General features: G+C 35.9%; 1 long non-coding RNA gene across 1 annotated transcript; it reads left to right on the top strand.

The window, feature by feature from the left end:
* The first annotated feature begins 17,986 nt into the window (after positions 1–17,986).
* On the top strand, positions 17,987–20,032 carry LOC133035001 (uncharacterized). The gene is made up of 2 exons (XR_009686295.1): positions 17,987–18,697; positions 18,834–20,032. It is a non-coding gene; the product is annotated as an uncharacterized LOC133035001 (long non-coding RNA).
* The last annotated feature ends 3,002 nt before the right edge of the window (positions 20,033–23,034 follow it).

The raw sequence follows: 23,034 nt of genomic DNA, 5'->3' as shown, positions 1-23,034 counted from the left end.
AATCAACGGAGTTGAGGGAATGGTGTCGAACATGGGTGATTGGAAATCGAAGTGGTTTTACGTCTTTAAGGTTCCTGGGATTAGGACTGACTTTAATCGCAGACCCAGTATGTCGCGTATTTCTTGACTTAGACATTTTTTTTTTTGCATTACTTTTGAAATCTTTCGCTTACTCGCTCTTTGTTGTCATCGCAGATAGACCAGCTCGACCAACCCTTGACGCGACTAGCAAGGAGACAGCTAAAATTCTCGGGAGTCTTCCGGTACAAGATCGCGACTGGCGATTATTGTGTACAACTGCAAAGCTGCGAGAACATCAGCTGATTCCTAAGAAGCAGCAAGAACGAATCGACAAGCGTCTTTCTAAACAAACTCCTCGACAAATTTCAGGTAATTCGTCTCTTGTTATAAACTAACAGGTAGGATTTTGACTTATACTTATCTTTCATTCATGTTCGCAGATATGACTTTTCTGAAGTCTGCCCCTGTCTTGAAGATCAAACCAAAGGGTGGAACAGTGACGACTTCGCCGGTTGTTGCCCAGAAGAGGAAGAGCGATGTGATGGCTTCACTTGTCGCAGACTCTTCCAAGAAGCTGGCCAAGACCACTCAGGACAAGGGGAAGAAAGTTGTCATTGATCCTCCTGTTCGAAGATGCTCGAGCAGCAGCGCAAGCCTATATACAAGCATGCTTCTGCAAGCTTTGAAGATGCTCGAGCAGCAGCGCAAGCCTATATACAAGCTGCATGGCACTTCGCCTTTTACTGCAGAGGTGCGACAGGCCCAACTTCCAAAAGGGTTTCGTTTATCCGAATCCCTCAAATATAAAGGTACTTCTAACCCAATAGATTATTTAGAAAAGTTCTATACTATAATGGAAGTGGATCAGGTACTGCAACTTGCGAAGTGCCGCATTCTTGCGGCAACACTCGAGGAAAATGCTCATGATTGGTTCACCCAATTACCTGAGGCATCGATATCGACGTGGGAAAACTTCGTCGACTTATTCCTCACACATTTCCAGGCCACAATGACGTATAGGCCACCCTATACGACTTTGGCCAACATCAAACAAGAACCTGGTGAGTCTTTACAAGACTATTTCAAGTGTTTTAACGCAGAAGTAACAAAAGTCGAGAAGGCCCCCGAGTCTTCGCTTGTTTGTATGTTGATTACAGGTATTTTGCCAAGGACCGACTTCTGGAAGGAACTACAAGCTAGAAGGCCGGAGTCCTTAGTAGAGTTCTTCGCCATGCCCGAACCTCACAAGAGAATCGAGAACTCTCTAGCAGAGTTAGAAAAGGGAGAGGACAAACGTCGGTCACCCATACCGCGGTCACGCTCTCGCAGCCCGCGAGGGAAGAATTCCAGGGGCCGAAGCCCGAGAAGACGTAGCCCGCGCAGACAGCGAAGCCCGAAGTTGGCTAAGTCACCCCCAAAGAAGGAGTCCTCGCCGAAAAGGAAGGGATGACCTCGCTTCGTCAACTATACTGAACTTGCCGTACCTCGAGACCATATCTATGCGATTGAGGAAAGAAACGGGGTCTTCAAGAAGCCGCCCCCCATCAGGGGAAACCGCGACCGCAGGGATCCTAAAAAATTCTGTAAGTACCACAAGGACATTGGTCATACTACTCTTGAATGTTGGGTCTTGCAGGATGAAATAGAGGAACTGATCCGAAGAGGGAAGTTCGACAAGTATAAAAGAAGCGAGGAAGGTCATCCCCAAGCGGATGGCAAAGGAGAAACCCAAAACGCGAGTGGCTCCAGAACACCTCGCAATATCTTAACTATAATCGGAGGACCACACATCGCAGGCGACTCTCGCAAATCGCAAGAAAGGTATGCCAGAGAAGCCAAGGAGAGGCCGTTAACCAACGTGAACAATCTTGGTGAACGGCCAGAGAAGCTCTTTAAGAGAATGCGACGACATCATCTTTATGGAGAGCGACGCGAGATGGGTCCATCACCCGCACTCTGATGCACTGGTGATAGTCGCCAATATTGGTGGAGACAATGTCCATCGTATACTGGTAGACAATGGGAGTTCAGTGAATTTGCTGAATTTCCAAGCCTTCAAGCAAATGGGGTTGCAAGAGAAGGATTTGCGACCTATGACATCAAGCATCTATGGCTTTTCGGGAGATGTCATAGCAATTAAAGGAATGATCAAGCTCCCAATCACTTTGGGAACTGCCCCAGTAACAGCCAAGTCGATGGCCGACTTCGCAGTAATCGACCAGTACTCAGCGTATAACGCCGTAATTGGTCGACCAATTCTGAAGGAGATGAAGATCATAACCTCGATCTATCATCTGACGATGAAGTTCCCTACTCCCGCTGGAGTAGGTTCAGTGCGGGGAGTCCAATCCGACTCTCGAGAATGTTATAACGCAGCTATCAAACTCGCAGAAAAAAGGACAGTAAATGTTATCCACCTTTTGGATGCACCACCACCTCGCCAGGAGATCCTCAGGATCGAGGAGGTGCCGCACATGGACGAACCAGACTTGGATCCAAGAATCCTCGATCACACCGCCGCAGCCCAAGCCGCGGAAGACACAATCGAGGTACCTATAGATCCTATAGATAATAACAAGGTTTTAAAAATTGGTTCTAAATTAAACATACAGTTGCGAGAACAATTAACGACCTTTCTAAAGCGAAATCTTGATATTTTTGCCTGGAAACATTCAGATATGGTCGGGATATCTCCACAGGTCATGTGTCATCGCTTGAACATTGACCCCGAAGTGCGAGGTGTCCGACAAAAGCGCTGCAAAATGGACCCCGCGAGGTACCAAGCGCTGAAAGAAGAAGTTGACCGCCTCCTCGCCTGCGGCTTCATACGGGAGTCATTTTACCCCAACTGGTTAGCTAACCCAGTACTCGTGCCAAAGCCTAATGGCTCATGGCGCACATGCGTTGACTTTACAGATCTAAACAAAGCCTGTCCCAAAGACAGCTTTCCTCTTCCTAGCATTGACCAGCTTGTCGATGCCACTGCAGGTCACGCGCTTTTGAGCTTCATGGATGCGTACTCGGGATACAATCAAATCCCGATGTATGAACCAGACCAAGAACATACCTCGTTCATTACTGATCGAGGATTATACTGTTATAAAGTAATGCCTTTTGGTTTAATAAACGCAGGTGCGACTTATCAAAGGCTAGTGAATATGATGTTCGCAGATCTTATTGGAAAGACAATGGAGGTATATGTTGACGATATGCTCGTAAAATCGCAACATGCGGAGGATCATATTGCCCACTTGCAGGCCATGTTTGCCATATTGCGGCGATACAAGATGCGTCTAAATCCGTTGAAATGTGTCTTTGGGGTGGGCTCTAGGAAATTCCTTGGTTTTATGGTAAATCAGCGAGGAATAGAAGCCAATCCTGCGAAGATCAGGGCATTGGTAGAAATGCCATCACCGACTAAGCCTAAGGAGGTTCAAAGCCTCACAGGTAAAGTCGCGGCTTTAAACCGCTTCATATCCAGATCCTCTGATAAGTGTAAAGAGTTTTTCCAGACTTTGAAAGGCAACAAAAGGTTTGAATGGAACGAAAAATGCGAGCAGGCCTTCCAAGCTTTAAAAACGCATTTGGGGCAACCTCCAATCTTATCAAAGCCGTTGTCCGGAGAAGTTTTGTCTATCTATTTGGCCGTCTCCGAATATGCGATTAGTTCAGTACTAATACGCGAGGACCAAGGACGCCAATACCCGGTATATTACGTTAGTAAGCGATTACTAGACGCCGAGACGCGTTATCCTCAAATGGAAAAATTGGCCTTCGCCTTGATAATATCCTCAAGAAAATTGCGACCTTATTTCCAGGCTCACAGCATTGAAGTTTTGACAAACTTCCCCTTAAGACAGGTCTTAGCGAAACCAGAAGCATCGGGGAGATTGTTAAAATGGGCGATGGAGTTGAGTCAGTTCGACATCAAGTATAAACCGAGAACTGCGATCAAGGGGCAAGCCTTGGCAGATTTTATACTTGAATTCTCAAGCACCGAGGTAGCGGTTGTAGAGGATAGAAATGACATTGTCATGGCAAACAAAGAAGTATGGACATTGTACGTCGATGGAGCCTCAAATAACAAAGGTTCTGGCAGTGGGATCTTATTAATCAGTCCCAATAATTTCAAGGTACACGCTGCTTTACGTTTTGAATTCTCTGCATCTAACAATGAAGCCGAGTATGAGGCTTTAATCGCAGGTTTGAAACTGGCCCTCGAGATGAAAGTCGAGTATCTACAGGCTTTTAGCGACTCTCAAATCGTGGTATGCCAAGTGAATGGAGAATACCTAGCAAGAGGCGGAAGATTGGTTAAATACTTAGCCATCGTTCGTGAAATAATGCAGAAGTTCAAAAATGTAGTTGTGTCTCGAGTACCGCGTGCTCAAAATGCCCACGCAGACGCATTGGCCCGATTGGCCTCAACTAGAGAAGCCGAATTACTCGATGTGATTCCGGTTGATGTATTGGCTCACCCAACCATAGATCGAGAAACAATCATGGAGATCGATGATGTTCAAGAGATTACCTGGATGACTCCTATCCTCGCATACCTTGAAAGGGGGCTCCTACCTGATGATAAAATAGAAGCGAGGAAATTGCGACAGCGAGCAGCCCGATATGTGATATATGATCAAAGGTTGTATCGCAGAAGCTTTAACCAACCACTTCTCAAATGTATCAGTGGAGAAGACTGCGGTTACATACTGCGTGAAGTACACGAGGGGATTTGTGGCAATCATACCGGAGGTAATTCCCTTGCCTTAAAAATTATGCGGCAAGGGTATTACTGGCCAACATTGCGACAAGATGCCCTCGCATTTGCAAAAAGGTGTGATAGATGTCAGCGAATAGCCACTTACACACACCAGCCCCCGAGTAACCTCCATTCTATCACAAGTCCCTGGCCCTTTGCAATATGGGGAATCGATTTAATCGGCGAGTTACCCAAGGGAAAAGGCGGAGTCAAATATGCTGTAGTCGCAGTTGATTACTTCACAAAGTGGGCTGAAGCCAAAGCACTCGCAACCATCACTGCAACGAAATTGCGCGAGTTTGTCTACACCTCCATCATTTGTCGTTTTGGCATTCCGCATAAACTCATTTCAGACAATGGAAAACAGTTTGACTGTAAAGAGATGCGACAGCTATGCGACGATTTGGGGATTAAAAAAGCCTTTTCCGCAGTTGCTTACCCGCAGAGTAATGGACAGACTGAAGCCGTTAATAAGATAATTAAACACACCATAAAGGGAAAATTAGAAGATCGCAAAGGGGCTTGGCCAGACGAGTTATCGCAAGTCCTATGGTCTTATAATACAACCCCTCGGTCTACAACTGGCGAAACACCCTTCTCACTTTCTTATGGGTGCGAGGCCATGTTGCCAGTTGAAGTTGGGGTAGGTTCCCTTCGCAGGGAGATTTTTAACATCTCGCAGAACAACGAGAACCAGCTATTCTGCCTTGACCTTTTGGAGGAAAAGCGTGATAAAGCACACCTGCAAAATGCGGCTTACCAACAGCGAACTGCAAGATACATTAACTCCAAAGTGAAGGTAAAAGCCCTGCGAGCAGGAGACTTGGTCCTTAGAAGAGTAATGCCAAACACCAAAATCCCGTCGCACGGGGTTTTCGGGGATAATTGGGAAGGACCATACCTCATCGCAGATCAAATTGGTGATGCAACTTATCGACTCGCAACACTCGATGGAACTGCGATTCCACGAGCATGGAATAGCGAGAGCTTGAAATTTTATTATCAATAGTATTCGCATTATTCGATTATGTTTATTCTTGTACTTATACTTAGATATTTTTCATTCAACAAGGAAAAATCCTAAGTATAGGGGGATATATGCCCGAATGTACTATTGATTATATGAATAAAATTACTTGCTAAATTTTCAAAAATTTTACGAGCTTTGCAAATTTGCCTACTTATTACACCAAGCTGTAATCAAAGTCGCGAATATATATATAAAAATCGCGAGTACCCGTGTACTGCATAAATATTAAAGGATAGCTATCCCCGCGAGGATAGAAATTTGTCCAAAACAAAAAGTAAATTCGTCCAAGTACATAAGTGCGAGTACCCTCGTACCGCATATATAAAAAAAAAGAGATAGAAGTAAAATTAAGAAACAACATAAGGATAACTAAGCATCTGGAGCAACAGGAGTAGTCTCATCTGGAGCAGTCTCGTCCGCGACTTTGCTGATGACCTCATTCTCGACTTCTTCAGCTTGTGCGTCCTCGACCTCGTCGAGAAGGTTACCTCCCCCACCTTGAGTCTGAGTAGGCGACATGGCGCGAAAAGCCTCGGCCATCTCAGCGGCTTCAGCTCCAAGAAGAGAGAAGTCGAAGTCTGGGACTTTGGAAAGAGTGGTATAGATATAATCAGACACTGCCTGATCATACTGCTTCTTCCCATTCTCTTTCTCAGCTTCCAAATCGCGAGCCATCTCCGCGATCGTTGCCTGCGACTTCTTGACCTCGTGCTCCGCCTGTTCCTTCGCCCTGCTGAGTTCTTCGAGCTCCTTCTCCTTGGCCTTGCTGAGTTCCTCGAGCTCTTTCTCCATTCTCGCCACATCCTGCTTCAGCTTTTTTATATTCTCCTGAAAATGAGCGTTCTGCCTCTTCAGCGAGTCGTCTTCCTTCGAAGGGGTCGCCGCAGCTTTTATGAACAAAGCCATTGACTGCGCGGCCAGTTCAGCAGATCGCGTAACAAGATCCTCGTAAGGGATCTCAGCCAGGAACTTTTCCTGCATGGCCAGGAAGTCGCGAGCTCGAACAGGAGGATCAATGACGACTTTCTTCCCCTTGTCCTGAGTGGTCTTGGCCAGCTTCTTGGAAGAGTCTGCGACAAGTGAAGCCATCACATCGCTCTTCCTCTTCTGGGCAACAACCGGCGAAGTCGTCGCTGTTCCACCCTTTGGTTTGATCTTCAGGATAGGGGCAGACTTCAGAAAAGTCATATCTGCGAACATGAATGAAAGATAAGTATAAGTCAAAATCCTACCTGTTAGTTTATAACAAGAGACGAATTACCTGAAATTTGTCGAGGAGTTTGTTTAGAAAGACGCTTGTCGATTCGTTCTTGCTGCTTCTCGGATGGTTCTTTGTAAACTGGTTCCCTTTGAAGACTTGCGTTCTTAGGAATCAGCTGATGTTCTCGCAGCTTTGTAGTTGTACACAATAATCGCCAGTCGCGATCTTGTACCGGAAGACTCGCGAGAATTTCAGCTGTCTCCTTGCTAGTCGCGTCAAGGGTTGGTCGAGCTGGTCTATCTGCGATGACAACAAAGAGCGAGTAAGCGAAAGATTTCAAAAGTAATGCAAAAAAAAATGTCTAAGTCAAGAAATACGCGACATACTGGGTCTGCGATTAAAGTCAGTCCTAATCCCAGGAACCTTAAAGACGTAAAACCACTTCGATTTCCAATCACCCATGTTCGACACCATTCCCTCAACTCCGTTGATTTCAGAAGTCGCCCATTTGCTAAAGCAGTAGAAGCCGTTATGAAGACCTACGCTTTTTATGTCGTAGAAATAACTGAATTCTTCTACTGAGGGAGCCCTATGGACGTACTCCATGTACATCGCATAGAAGGCCAGGACAGTGCGATAACTGTTGGGAGTTAGCTGAAAGGGCGACACATCATATCGCCTGAGAATGGCCACGACGAAGGGGTGAAAGGGGATTGATACACCACACCTAAGGATGGGTATTGAGACTACCACATCCTCCGTGGGGATGATCGCAGGGTTAGTAAATGGAAGGTGCGCTCTCTGAGACGGTTTAGGAAGTTGAAACGCGAGTCGCAGCAAATTCAACCTCACAAAGGTGGTGAAGTCTGATTTGGCAACCCTCGAGATTAAATCCTCGCACGCGAAGGGCTCGTTCAGTTGGGAATCGTCGACCAAATCTGTCCCACTCCCTTCCGCCTCCTCCTCTTCCCCACCTGACTCGCGAGCTGGAGTCGTCCATTCCTCGTCCATCTCCTCGACCTCGATGTCAGGAGCATGCCTCGTATGTATAAGATAGTCGCGTGCCGACACTGTGGACTCGCTGTCCTGAATATCGATGGTCCCAGGTTCTGCGAGTTCCTGCACCATCCTCTCGATGTCCACAGAAGACATCGGACCCAATTCCATTTGAGCGGCCTCCACTTCAGAAATATCTGTGGGGAGAAAACTGTCCCTCTCCTGGTCAGACTCACCGTCAAATGCGTGGCCTCCTGAGCCGAGCTGCTGGCTATCCGATAAATCGCTCATCTGAAAGATAGAAGATCTTTTCAGCGTGATGGATGTGTGAAAAATAAAGTAAGTGATCTCACCCGCAGTAGATTATAAAATCGCACTCGACAGAATGGTCAGCCTCCTTGCGAATACTGACCATCCCATCAATGTGCGAGAAGAGATAAAACTATCTTGGGCAAGTAATTCACGCATCCTCGGCTAAGCAGTATACCTCCAGAAACGGCTGGGAGTTTCCCAGTGACTCAAGAGGTATGCATTTTCGAGCATAACCCTGAAGTTACTGGGAGACCCCCACCATTCCGAGACTACCTATCAACCAAAGAGTACGCTCATCTGACTATTAACGCATGTCACAAATGGCTGGGTGTATCTCAGTATCTCAAGGGGCATATAACCGCGTATATGGCCATTAGAATACTGTGACACACCCACCATTTGGAATAGCGATTAATACCCTCGCAACTCAGCCCGCGACATATAAAAATCCTAAAAGATCTAGCTAACAGTCAAATGGAAATAAATCTTGGAAATATGCGAGTATTCAAACTGTTCATCTAAACACCCGCGAACATTCAAGTTGTTCATCCGAATATCCGCGAGTATTCAAGACGTGAAACAGTGCCTATGAATTGTGTGCGGTTATGTCAGTTTACAGGTCATATTCTATGAATTTACCCAGGTTTACTTACCTAAAACACATAGCCTTATAAACACCCACTAGCATACATTCCTAAAAAAGCCTTTAAAATGCCCAAACCCAGAAAATAAAGCATATTTTCTCCAAAACAGAAAACGAAAATGCAGTGATTTGGAAACTGACCTTTAGTTCTGATTTCTGCGATTGCTCTCGATCACCTCTGAGATTGAGGATGTTGTGGAAAATGGTAGAAAATCTGGGAATGGATTTTTCGAAGTGTATGTAATGGAGGGAAGTTAAGAGTAAGAGGGAAAAATGGGAAATTTGATTCGTATCAAAGCGTTTAAATACCCATATCCCTTATTTATTGGGATTGTGACACGTGGCAGCCAGAATGCCTAAGGTCGCCCAATCTAACGGCCAACTATGGCCACGCCTGCACGAAAACCGAAGAGTTTCGTGACGTGGCACCATAAAGGTAATAATTACTAATAATTATAGCCGTCATTTTTCGAAACCCTCGATGGGACAACCAAAAGGTCACCTCCTCGTGACAACCTTTCACCTGTCTCTCGAATAATAGTTTCCCTCAGTGACCGCTCCTGTCACGTCGCGAAACTAGGGGCATGTGTTATAGTGAGATTTCTCTCACCTAGAAACTCGAGACCAGACTCTTATTTAAAGGACACGTGTATTCAGATTTGCAATGAAAGCTGGAATGTCCATGAGAGACTTCTCGAAGTTTTAGACCTCGCCCAGGATAAAACCAGCGAGATACTGCGAGTGCGACCTAAGTTGCACCGCATAACCGTAATTCTCATTATGCAGGGTAGATCCAACTCGCGTGTGTCAGAACAAGTGCGAGTATCCCCTCTATATTTCCGCGAAAACATAGAGACCAACTCTCTATGATACAATTTGGTCCCAACGACCCAATAGCCCCAACAAACCGATGTAATTTCGCATGTCCAAGTTCTACCAGCTCAAACATGCGATGTCTACGAGGGGCGATTACCTAAGGGCGCAGACGCTCCAAACGTACTAGCGACCCTGCGAGCTCAACAAGCGGAACATGAACAGTCAACTCGCAGATGCAGAAGACGCATACGTTGATTAACTTAGTAACTGTTACACATTTATTGATGTTAACGTTGTTTGAGTTTAGTTATTGCCATTCAATATGTAAATAATGGATTAACAATGAATGTAATCCTTGTGTAACCGATTGGACACCTACTTTGTATATAAAGGGGTGATCCACCATGAAAATGGCACCTACGAATCCTTTGCTATAGTGGACTAAGCAGATCACAATCTGACTGAACCACTATAATTCTTTGTTTTATTTACATTTTCCAGCCTTGTTGTTTGTTCTTGCATTCCCAGTCGAGTACTCGCCATTCTAGGTCGAATACTCGCACTTGTCATTTCCCTGAAAACTCTCTTTTATATTAATTAAATAATACATTTTGGTGTTGCGAAATTCACTCGACAACATGGTGTTAGACAAAAAGGTTGTCTTCTTTTAGTGGTGCGCACACTCCCCGAGTTTGACATAGAAGACAAACTCTGACACTGTGGGATCCTGTGTCTGGAGGACTCTGCATAAGATGATATTTGGAAGCTCTCTGATTGCCTCTTTGACTATTTGTGTCTGGATTATCCGATGAGGGTATCCAGATTAGTCCTATTGGGCTTTTCTTCTTTTGATACAGACGGTATCCCCCAGACTAGGGTGGTCCAACCCTTCTATGTATCTAACAAGGGTTGCATTTGAATCCAGAGCCATTGCTTGACTTTGTTTATGGACTAAGTTATTAATCTGGTTGGGCCTACGGAGGGACTACCTTCGCTGATAGTGGGATTTGTTAGTGTTTACGTCACTGCTCCAGAAACACAGACAACAACAAGAAATTCTTGAGAAATTGAAATTTCTACTATGATTCTAGGATAGTTCAATCTTTCACACCTCTTGGTAATCTGATCCACAACAAGAGATTTTCCAAGTAGACTCACTATTATAAGCAACGCAGTCTCTTCCTAGTATTTGTGGTCCAAGCTAGCAAGCTAAATCCAAATTGAAATTGCTCTAATATATATATACTTTAAACCAATTGATGCATCCCGAGGCTTCATAATAGAAGCTTCTTATTAAAAAAATATAACCCCAACTAATATAGCATCTCTTTGCTCCATGGATTGAAACCACTTTACGTGGATATTATGAAACAAAAAATCAACTTTATCCACGCCTTTCAATTTTCATACACGACTTACAAAACCTTCCAACAAATAATAGAAGAATTCTAAAACATGACTTCATCCTCAATATCATCCATATCTATTTTAATCCCTTTAACTCTTCTTATTTTTCTCATCCAATTCTTGAACAGATTTAGAGCTCAAATTTTGAAAAACATGATTGTAAAATCAGTGGTGATAACACCTTACCTTGCTTAGCTTCCTCAAAGAACTTGTGATTTGTGAACATCCAATGTGAAAATTCTCGTTGAATCACTCATTCTCTACAAATGTTGAATTGTCGACCTAGGAGAGAGAGAGAGAGAGAGAGAGAGAGAGAGAGAGAGAGAGAGAGAGAGAGAGAGAGAAGAAACCCAACATCCTGTCCAACATCCCCCATATTTGCTTGCTCCTCTTCTTCGAACTCTTCAAGATCGTTGTCCTTTTCAGAGAAATCAATAGCTTCCACACCCAGTATAAAAGCCACAGATCTCGTTTTTTCATCACTTGATCAAACAAGGTTAGGCCCCTTTTCTTATTCTTCTTGCCAAATCCATTGATTTTCCCCTTTAATCCTTGCCCCCTTTATTATGGTGCCAGTATTCACTAAGAGTGATGAAGTCTAGAAAGAGAGAGAGAAAATCTTCTATTTTCTCTTCACTATAACTTTTCTTAATGTACTTTTTTAAAAAGGCAATGAATTAATATATTTTCATTAAACTATTTTATTTATTATTTTTTTTTAAAAAAAAATAAATTACTTTTAAAATTTATTTAAGCATTTTTTTTAATTATAATCGATTTTGTATTCTCCTTCATCAATATTTTGGACTACAAAGTCAGCCCAACTTGGACATGGGACCTTAACCCAGTCGACTTGCGACCCTGACCTCGGCCCTTAGCTTTGGTACATTGGCTCAAATTCGAGACCCGACCTCAGAACCTTGGACCTAAGATTCGAGACCCTAGTCCATACCCATGATCTCGACTGAAGCCCTGGCCTGAACATGGATCCCGATCATGAGTCTCGAGTCAAACTTGGGACTCTAGCCCCCAACCCTAGCTCAAACTCGAGACCCTGTACCCCCAGTGGACCACCAACTTCAGCCTTAATCTAGGATCTCAACTATGGCTTCGAACTAAACAAAGATTAATTGTACGTAAATAGTGAGTCAAATATAACATAAATTTATTTTTTTGTGTCCAGTTAGCACTAACATTATATCTTGGAGATGGTTTTCAAGAATAAGTAAGGATTCATTAAGGGTAAATACCATTTTGGACCCTGTGTTTTGCAAAAGTTACTAATTGGACCCTCTATTTTGTTAAATGAGAAAATGGACCTTGTATTTTCCAAAATTGTACAAATAGGACCATGAACTAATTTTTTGTCAAATTAAAACTTAATAATAATCTGATTTAGAGATGTTATGACAAAACTGGTTAAATTTTCTGTATCTGTTCGTATTAAAAATTATCTTAAAGTTGGTTATATTAAAAAGAGTAATTTGCGGCATAAATACCTAAGTTTAACTCCCAATTGCAAATAACCACTTGAGACTAGCTCAAGTGGCCATAGGGGGTGCGTGTGTATTGGAGGTCCTAAGTTACAAATAAATACCTAAGTTTAATTTTTAGTGGTATTTACCCATTCGTTAATATATATCGAGTAGGCTGACATAAAATCATAATTAAGATATATTATTTAGTATTTAAACAGAAGTATTGCACCATGGTAAAAGGGTTGGTGAGAAAATTAAAAGACATTGAGAAGGGCCCTCACTCATTTTTTAAAAGGGATATTAATTATTGTGAAGGAATATTTGATATCGTAATATTGATGTCTGTGGAGAAACGTCACATATATGGTACTGTGTTAAAAGCACTTAAACCAAAGGCAATTGCTGGAGAGACTGAAATACATCTTTTTCAGCCACTATATATGCTAAATTAATTAATAACTAATAAGTTAAGGCTAAGCTCTTTTTTGTGTTTGCCGACTGTGAATTTCTGAAAGTTGAGATTATTATTATTAGGGCAATGATAATGATATTGGCGTTTGACCAATATATGTTCTCAATCAAAACCATATACATACAGTATATAGCTGTATATTGTCCAACATTATTATTATTATGAGTAATCTTTGGTACAATTAATTAGCATATTCTATTTATTTTAATTTAATAATTATTATAAAATAATATTAATATATTATATGTGGTATACTGGGCAAGTAATAATATGTACACAGAACATTTATATTAGAAGAGCTATAATGATATTTCCTTTAAAATAGAGAAGAAAAAATGACGAAAAATTAATTTCATAGGTGAATTATTTTAACTCAAATTTTTAAAAATGTTACAATTATTCATTTCTCAAACAATATTTTAATAATATGTAATTCATATTTTATTATTATTTATTTTATATATATTAAAAAAAATAACATTTAAATGAATGGAGTGATTAAAATAAAGAAGCTAATATATGGTATAATATAAATATTTGAGGCAAAATAAAGAATATAGAATTTTGCCGTAATATATTTTAAAGAATTGAGTAAAGAAGGAGATGTGATAGGGGTGTGCATAAATCATCCAATCTAATAACAACTGGCCGATCCAATTAGCACCGACCGTCAAACATTGAATATATAATTGTGATCGGATCGGATTGGATATTATTTTTTAATATCCAACTGGATCAGATCAGATATTGGATGAGGTATCCAAAAATTCAATACATCCAACATTCAATTGAACTAATTAGTATTTTCATTTAGTTTGGATGAGTAGTTAGATTTTATATTGTTATACGTAAAATATATATGTTTATACAAAAATTAACATTAAAATTTTACTCTTTTTTTTTATTGGATGGATCCGATCCAATCCAATACATACTGGACCTAAAATATTAGATAGATCTAATCTGATCCAAAATATACTAGGTCTAAAATATTGAATAAATCTAAATCAAACCAATAAATATATATGAAATACATCCAACGGATATAGAAGCGATCCAATCTAACAACCAATGGATGTTGGATTGATTGGATGACTGAAATTAATTGGCCATCAGATCGGATGGTAAAATTTAACATCCAATGTATAATTGCATCGGATCTGGATAGGCATAAAATATTAGATGTGATCCAATAAACACCCCTAAATATGAATGCTCTTAAAGCATCTCGAATAGAAATGCCAATTGGTATAGTTTATTGCAAAAAAAAAAAAAAATCTTATCTTGTAAAAAGTTTACTCTAATAGTGTGGCAAAAGTTTATCTACATTTGTCACATTATAAAAAGTAATCTAAATTTAAATCACAATTTGCTTCACAATAAATACACTACAGTTATATTTACTTATATTCACTACAAAAACAACTACCTTTTAGTGACAACTATTTAGTCACAACATAAATTTTTTGTGATCAAATGTGGCTTTTAGTCACAACAAAAAGTTACTTGTGACTACAAGCTAGTTGTCACTAATTTAGTTTTAGTCACAATACTCATTGTAACTAAAAACACATTTAGTCACAACATATTGTAATTTTTGTGACTAATACTTTTAGCCACAGACATTTTAATCACAACATATGAATAATGATTTATAATTAGTCGCAACTATATTACTTTTAGTCACAAGTTTTACTGTACCTAAAAATAAAATTTTCTGTAAGGTATATATTATTTTTAATATTTCATTATTAAACTTAGTTCTTGAACTTTGCATTGAATTATACATTTTACATTTATTTTTCATTGTTTTATTTTAAAAAATAATAATAATAAAAAGGTAAACAATAGTATAAGTACTCAAAATTTTGAGTTTATAAGTGACATAAATCTAATAATTTTTTTAGCGGCATAAACATCCAATGTTTGTAAATTGCAATTTCTTTTCTAGTTTTATCAGTACAAACTCTGTTTTGAATTTAGTAAATGATGATATTTAAAAGTAACTGATACTACATGTTTCTGTCTAGACCCAATAATCTTGAATTAGGGTTTATATGTATCTATTTAAGATAATAAGATAGTTTGTACTGATGAAATTTGAGGAAAATTACAATTTTATAAACATTGAGTATTTATGCTGCTGAAAAAAATTATTAGCCTTACACCGTTTAGAAATGTAAAACTTTGGGTACTTATGTCACTATTTATCCTAAAATTAATAATAAATTTATTATTATTTCTTTATATTTTTAATAAAAGTAATTTTTTAATGGGCTTTTTCATTTTTATACTTCAAAATAATTTTATATATATATATATATTTTTACGAAATTCCATATAGAAACCTATATAGTAATTAATGGAGCAACCTAAATCGCAACCAAAATTCGTATGACAACCCACATAAAAACTACAGGAGAAACTCAAACAATAGATTTAAAAAAAACAGTTAAAAAATAGTATATACGATAATTTCTCTTTTTTAATAATAAAAACATTAATTAAATATTAAATTTTATAATACTGAAAATGGATACAGATTTATATCACAAAAGTATATTTTATGTCAAGAACAATTTTTGAATCTCTCATTAAATATGATCTTAATATATGGACCAAAAATTTACAGCAAATTTTTAATTCAATCACATTCATTTACATTAAAATCTTTTAGAAAATCATATATATTTTAAATGCACTGATCATTACACCTCAATATATGAACATATCTGTATATTGTATTATCCCCACAAGTGATGTTGGGATGGTGCAAGGCAGCCGATTGACCAGTGATATAATGGTAGTTCATTGGACCCACTTCACCTTAATGCTAAATTAAGTCATCAACTTGTACTTTTTTTCTCCTTAATGACCAATTTTTGTGCTCATATATATTTGGCTAAAAAAAAATTAGCAATCTTATATTTTTCCCAATTTTTATAATTATATGATCCAATACATAAAATGTAAATTAACTCAAAAAAATAAAAAATCATTCAAATTTTATTACAAATATATAGCAAAATAATTCAAAAAAAATAAATCCTAACTATATTTTCTATCAAATATTTAATACAACTTTTAATATATACTAAATTTGATACACATTAAACCATGTATAATCTTATTTTTTACCAAGATATAAAAAATAACAATGTAACACTTTTATAATAGTCTATTAGAAATGTTTTATATAAGAATTATTTTTTCTATATTTTGACTCTTCATTTTCTTTGTTTATAAAAGAACATTTGTATTATAAGGTACGCCATACACATTTATGACATTGCATATATAGGGGTGTGAATAAATCGATCTAATTTAATGACAACGTTGTGATCGCCAAATTTTGGATATCTAATTGTGATCGGATCGGATTAGATGTTATTTTTGAATATCCAATTAGATCGGATCGGATGTTGGATGGAGTGTATAAAAATCCACTACATCCAACATCCAATTTAACTAATTAGTATTTTCATTTAGTTTGGATGCCTAATTAGATTTTATAATGTTATACGTAAAATATATATGTATACATAAAAATTAATATTAAAATTTTATTCTTTTTTTCTTGGATTGGATGGATCTTATCTAATCCAATACATATTGGACCTAAAATATTGGATCCGATCAGATCCAAAAATACTAGTTTAAAATTTGAATAAATTCAAATTAAACCAATAAATATAATATAAAATACAACCAACAGATAGAACCGATCCAATCCAACATCCAATATATAATTGGATCAAATTTGGATATGCCTAAAAACATCGGATGTGATCTAATAAACACCCCTAGCATATGAGTATGGGTGTTATTTTGTAGCAAATATAAAACATTTTAATCTAAATTCAAATATGTGAACTGTTTCAAAAAAAAAAAATCAAATATATATATGTGAAACATAATTTTGTTTTAGGTGAATATATATGTACTTCACCAATTTAGTGCAGAATTTATTAATTTTGGAACAATAATTTCAATGATTCAACGCAAAATATCACAAGAATTATGAAATTAATGAAAATATTTTTCTTTAAAGATCCTACGATATAATTATGCATATGGTTAAAAATTAATAAATGATCATATTTTAAAACAAATTAAAAGAATGCTAGAATGAAAGAAAAAATTGTGTACCAATTTCTTTGTAGATTTAAAATAATACTAGCTAGGTGCACACTAATTTGTTATATCACATGAATTGAAATTGAGTGAAGATTATTTTACACCAAAGTAAAATGATATACACTCTTCTAGATGTATTGATAATTGACATTTACAAAGAAAAAAAAAAAAAAAGAACTGTAAGCCACCACACGTAGCCAAAAGAAAAAAAAAATCACAAGCATTGCCTTCAAGTACATGTTAACAAGAATCCATAGGAGCCAAATTATTAACAAAATATAGTTATTTGAATACGCCCTTCAATATATTTTTTGCATTTTCTATTTTAAAAAGTGAGAGTTGTAATAAACTCAACCTATTGACAAAATATAGTTATCCAACACCTTTGGTTTAGTTACAATTAATTTGTTATTATATTTAAAATCAGAGTATTGCTATACTTTCTATACCGAAAAATAATATTTTTTAAAAATTATTTTAAATTATATAAAATTTGATACTTAATTACATTTGGTATATATTTTAAAATAAATTTTCATTAATTATGATGTTGGACACTTGTCCGTACTCTTAATAAATTTATTATGAGAGAGATTTCTTCTTTCATCATTTTTTTTCTTGGCAAATAATAATTAAAATTTTCTCCGTCTTTTCACTTTTTCTTTCTTCAGCCATACAATTAATTCATATCTTAGGCTCAAATTAATTTGTAATGTACACACAATAATAATTCCATCCAAAGAATCTTAATTATTAATCCTTTTAGCTGTAATTAGTCCACCACTTATCGTATCGTAATCGTATCCAAGTCTGAGTACGAGTATCGTAGTCGGCAGTGGAAGATTCAAACGCAAATATTAATAAATTAATCAAACAAATATTAATTAAATTAAAGAGAAAAAGAAAAAAATTTGATTAAACCGTCCTTCCACACAATAATAAATTTATTTATTTATTTATTTATTTATTTATTTATATATGTTATATGTTATAGTTAGTGTGTCAACAATCTCGTGTTCCAATAGGGAGAGAGTCGGTCATGAAGTCCCACCTCTCCTCACCCTTATAAATATCACCCTTCCCTAACCTTTTTATCTCCACCCACCATTTGAGCTAGCTCTTATAACTCATTATTATTAAAAATAAATTACACCAAAGTTATTATTGTAATAAGTTTCATTTTTTTTTTTCTAAACTATTGATAAGCTAAAGTAGTAGTATTTATTTTCCTTGGTTGGAGTTCTTGGCGTGATGATTTAAAAGTAAAGGAGAATCTGTAAAGCTCAGGAGGGATAGCGCCGTGACTAACTTATATTGTTTACAAATGAAAAATAAAATGTTTTCAAAGAAAAAGTTCCATGGCGCTATCTATCCTGAGTTTCATGGCTTCTTCTTACTAAATCAGACTCTAATATGTCAACGGCGGTGGGGTTTCCTTTATTTCATTCTCTTGCTATTTTAATAAGATTTATTTTTTGAGTTAATAATGTTTAGATTCAAGATTACCTTGGATTATATATGCACTACTGTTGTTGTTTGTTGTTACTTGTTTGTGTTACAGCTGTTGATGGTGGATGTGACTGTGGTTATGGTGAAAAGTTGTTATGTTCTGAGTCTTTATGTTTTTTGTCTCCAAAAGCTTGTGCAAAAAAATAGGGGTAAGCTCTTTCTTCCTTTGACATCGTCCTTGTTCAACGGTATATATTTATTTCATGTGATGTGGGGATATATATAGTATTTTAACATTTTTTGTTTCTTTCTTTTATATCCATATGCACATACATATACTCATACTCATACTCATACTTATATTCCTATGATTCTTTCTATAGATCTTATTTTATTAATTTTGCTAAAGCTAAGATAAAAATATATAAACCCTAAAGTGATCGACGTACAAAGTTGTTATGACTGAAAGAGAAACTAGATTTCTTACACTGATCTTTAATAAGCTCTTTCGCTAGCTAGTACTAAATATATATATATACACACACATAGTGGTCTTAATATCAATTTTTGTTTCTTGAAAAAACTTGATAAATGATAATATGAAGCGATTAACTTGGGTCGTACTATATACTACTTTCTTCTTATTCTTTCCGGGAACAGAAAATGTTATCCTATGGAGATTAAACGTACTGTGTTATTTTCTATTAGATTTTTGTTTTTCTTTTTTTATTTGTGGTGTTTTTATTGGGATCATGTGTTTTGTCCAGATGAAACCCTAGCTATTGGAAACAGAATTTTCTAGCAAAAAGAAAAAGAAGAAGAAGACAAAATAGTGTACATGTTTTTTGAAATTTACTTTATGGGAACTTTCTTTTTACTCTGGTATTGGGACTTTTTTTAAAATGGGGTCAGATACAACTTTTTAGTTGCAGGGTGTGTCTGAAACAAACCCTAAATATCTCGTTCAGAATAAAAAATTGTTAGCAGTTGAGAAAGGTGAGTTAGGGTTTTTATGCCTTGACTGAAACTTTTGCAGGCTTTTCAATAATGTGGATGTTGACCACTTTTTCAAACTTTGATCAGATCATGGACTCCTCGCTTTTTCTCTTGTGTACAAAGAACCCATATACCTAATAAAATCTCTCCTTCCCTCCATAATTTCCTGTCCTGTTTCTGACCCATACGAATTAAATGGCCACGTGTCCTCTGCAATAAACTGTGTTTCCAAATTTAATTTAAAGAGCTAAAAAAAGCAAAAATATGTATACCTATTATTTTTTTTTTGAAAAAAAATATCACTCCAATAAGTTATTTCAGGATATATTTTTTTTACTTGTTTCTGTATTCAGGTAATTATTTTTTTAATCAAGATTCTTAATTTTACAACAATTCCTTAAAATGCATTGACTTATTATTTTAGGATCAAGAAAAAAAATTTATTTTAATTTTTTTTTCATATATCTCCTATAAAATTTTAAAAAATATAGAATAATCTACAATATAGAAAATAATGTTCAAACAATCTATTTTACACGCATATAAAATAAAATAATTACGCTCGTACATTACACTGTTTGAACGTAATTTTCGGCGTGTTAAATTATTTCGAATTTCTTAAAATTTTATAGGATGTTTTAAATAATTATAATTTCCATGACAAAAAAAGAAATATAACTAAAAAATTATTTCAGTACTGAAATGGATAAAGATGTATTGACTTATTTTTAAAAAATTTGACTAAAATTTTCCTAATTTTTTTTTTAAAAAATAAATAGTTTTTTTATTGGTATTACACTACGCTTGTAATGAAAGAATAATTGCTAGTATAAATTAATATTTGAATTATATTTTTAGTAATATATATTTAAAAAAATTGAAAAATTTACAAGTATTCTAACATACACCATTATTAAAGAAGAAAATATTTGTTAGATGGGAAATAGAGTGTACCCGTAAAAGTACCCTAGCAAACACTTCGCAGTCTGAATCCAATTAATTCCCATGGATATTTTCTTTATTCTTTCGTATTATTTAATTCAAAAACTGAAAATACAAGAAACAAGATGTAAATATTCTATTGGATGTTCTTCTTTTTGTTAAATGAAAAACCAACGCAATTTCAAAATATATACCAAATTTTTCGGAGCCACAAATAAGTATTTGAAAATAAAATGTAAGTGATAAATACTATATATAATATCTATTTTAATTCTATAAATGTTTTTGTTTTTGAAAAGTCTAAAAGTAACTAGCCATATAACAAGAATACACAATAATACAAACGATACTGTATATGAATTAAAATTGACTTTCTGAACTTAGTCATATAACAAGAATATCAGTACGTACTATTTTTTTTTATCTAATCCTATCTTTAATACCATATATATATGCATTAATTAAATTAAATTTGATAATATATATAATTATATAATTATAAATTAAATTTGATAATGTATATCTCAGCTTCGATTTTTATTATCACTATGTCATGAATATTACATAAAATTTATTTGATCATTCATTTGGTTGATGATGAAAAAGTTGACTAGTTTTATATAGCTTTGCAATTAGTTATCACTTTATTTATTTGTTTATTTTTTGGCTCACACAGCTTTATATATATAGTTTTGTTGTTGTGATTTTATCCATTCGCTGTTTGTAATGGTAGTATGTATCATCTGGTTGGCCACTAACTGCCACGTGTACGGAGGGGATGAAAAGTCTTTGTTGCACTGAGAAGATTGATCCAACTTTAGGGCACAAGGTGTGGTCTTACTGTATGGGGACAAAGAAACCAGTTCTCCTGTATAACATATTATATATATACATATATATATGAATATGAATATGATCTCCCAACCATCTAATGTTAGTGAAACTTTCGATTAAAATCATATCACTGGAGAAGATGTACAGTGATGTATCATGTGGTTGAACAGAAACCCCCACCTTCTATTCCTCATTCTCTAGGCATTTTTTATGCTATAATATATATATATATATGTACGGTTATGGGGATATTAATATTCTATCTTGATTTCGCTTCACTTCTAAGAATATCCACCAAGTCATGACTCATGACTCATATAAAGTACATATATATTTATATGCTTTCAAAATACATGTTATTTTGTATATATATACACACTTTAAATAATCGAGGGTTTTTATTATTTTTTTTGAAATGGAATATATAATAATGGAGGGTTTCTATATATACTTTTTGTATACATCTTTTTGGTATGTTATTTGTATATATGTATAAACAAATGTGCGTATTCCGTGGTTACAGTATATGTATATTAAGTTGATCTCAGCTTCAATAATATTGTCTGTTCTTTGTGAACCATAGAAAAAGTTTTGTTTCTTCAATGTAGTGATTATGGCAGACCAAAGTGCTTGGGAGTAATGCAAACATTTGAGGTCTTGAATGGAAAATGTAATTATATAAATATATATGTACATAAATTAATAGTCTCATTGTTGGGCTGTTTGCCTAGAGCTATTAATAATTGTTTTTTTATTTGTTAATTTTATTAAGAGTATTTATGGAACTAAGTGGGGGAGTGAGTGGTAATAATAAATTACCTCTTTCGGTTTAATAATTCGTTTTATAGGCAAAAAAAGTTGATATATTAGGTAAAGAGTACGTGAAAGGAAAAAAGGGAACTAACTATAATGATATATAGAAGGAAGGAGTAGTCATAAGTGATAATCAACAATTTTTTGTATCCAGCTTTAGACTCTAATGATGTTGCTCCCTTGAGTAAAATGGTAATAATATGGTTCTAAAAGTACTGCTCAATTTTGTGATTTGGGTTAATTAAAATATTATTGAAAGAGTAGTACTTAATTAGTTTTCACATGATATATGGCATTCTTAATTAAGTAAAGGTCACGACGTTGAAGATCATCAAAATTAAAATTGATGAAATTGATGAGGGGCCGGGCGTTGAAAGTTGAAGTAGTATTTTTCTTTGCTTAAAAGGTCTGGTTGAAGATTCAAAAGTAGAAAATCTGAACAACCTATAGTACATTCTTGAAGAAATCAATAACTTTATTTATATATTTATTTTATATAAATTGTGGTTATATAACATAATTTTTAATTTAATAATTTTTTTTTAGGCTAATTAGTAATTTTTTCTTCTGAACTTTGACATGTACCAAATCGTGCCCCCTTAACTTTTTTGGCCGTTAAAAATTCCCCTCGAATTATTGAGATTGTAAATTTAAGGACTTTTGTCTAATTTCATTCAATTTTACTATTTCAATGATTGTTTATGTACAAAAGTATGCTCCTTAGACTT

This window comes from Cannabis sativa, chromosome 2, assembly GCF_029168945.1.
Source record: "Cannabis sativa cultivar Pink pepper isolate KNU-18-1 chromosome 2, ASM2916894v1, whole genome shotgun sequence".
NCBI lineage: Eukaryota > Viridiplantae > Streptophyta > Magnoliopsida > Rosales > Cannabaceae > Cannabis > Cannabis sativa.
The sequence above is the reverse complement of the archived record's forward strand: the minus strand, read 5'-3'. Positions and strand labels throughout refer to the sequence as shown.